The following is a 1,476-nucleotide window of genomic DNA, read 5'->3' on the forward strand; positions in this document are numbered from 1 at the left end:
AGTACCAGCCGTCTCGAGACCAAAAGAATCAGAGAATACTCAAAGAAAGAGTACCCCAACTCACTGGGGTTGACACAGCCAGTGCAATTATTTTGAATTATACAGCTCTCAGATTCCTGAATATGGGGGGAGGGGGAATTCTGGGGAGCAACCATGACTAAGTGGTGAAATGCCTGCTCACATCCAGAAAGCCCCCCATATCTCCAATTGAAAACATGTGGTAATAGACTATGCAAAAAGACTTCTATCTGAGGTCTGACGAATCAGAGCATCACGCCTGATGTCATGACATCATTTCCAGTTGTTCGCCAAAAATGATGTTGTACAACGGCAATACACTGGCGTACCGGTCCCACCCTCTAAATCCTCTCAGGGGTGCTAGGTAGTGGCCAGGCATGCCTAGCTTCAATCCTTACAAGTGACAAGGAATTAACCCTACTTGCCTATTCTGTTGAGCACCCCATGCTCTTGAGTCTCTGGCAATTTTGAAACACAATATTTTGGGTGTGTGTATACTGCTTCTGCACAGCCAGCAACATTCATCACTGGCTAGTAGAAAGACAGGCTGGGGGAAAATGGGAAGAGTAAATGACAAGACATTACGCCCCAGTTCCTCATCATTCCTTTGGATTTCCTGGTGATATTGCTGGGAACGGTAGTTTTTGTTCATTATTTTCATCATTTTGGCATGACCTTGAGGCACGTGCAATGAACGGTTTTTCTTCTGTCCATTTGTGGAAATCATGTATCTTGCTTGACAAGGGAAGGACTGGCAGAAAGGCAGGCTGGAACTGAAAGCCACAGGATTTCTTTGGTACCATTGAATTTCTTTGGTACTGCTGAATGTGTATAATGAGTATCAAGCAAATGGTCCATCAAGCAAATGCAAGTGATTTCAGAAGAAGCCCAAGGGTGATCACTCATAACCACTCATGAGACACTGTATGAGAAGTCTCCTCTGTACATTTTTTTACATTAATTATAACATCAACAGGCTGCGCTTACACTGGCTGTGGATGGGGACAGTCCTGATGTAACTGTCCATTTGCCATCTGATCCTTCACATTATGCAAAAGATAAAATTAGATCCTTGGTGTGCTCTCAGGAAAATAGCTGGGGGAGTCCTTTTACGAGGTACTTTCTGGCTATGGTGCCAAAGGAGATTCTGTACCTGGCGGAGGTAATTTTCCTTCCCCTAATGACTAATGCTTTTCTGAACTTCTTACCAAGAACCATCAGATGTGCAGAGACCACCGGAAAATAAACAACACACAAAGCCCTGAAGAGTGGTTTAATAATAATACATTAGCTTGATCAAACGACAAAGATAGGCCGGGCTTTCCCGCTTGAAGCTCTGTGAAGTTCGTACTGCCCAGAATTGCCCTGGGGGTTTAGCTTCCCTAACTGGTGGTGCTGTGGCTTGTACCAGATGGAATATACTATTAGAATCTTGGTCAGACCACACCTGGTCTTAGT

Source organism: Gekko japonicus, unplaced genomic scaffold, assembly GCF_001447785.1.
Source record: "Gekko japonicus isolate JY-2015 unplaced genomic scaffold, Gekko_japonicus_V1.1 scaffold171, whole genome shotgun sequence".
In the NCBI taxonomy this organism is placed as follows: domain Eukaryota; kingdom Metazoa; phylum Chordata; class Lepidosauria; order Squamata; family Gekkonidae; genus Gekko; species Gekko japonicus.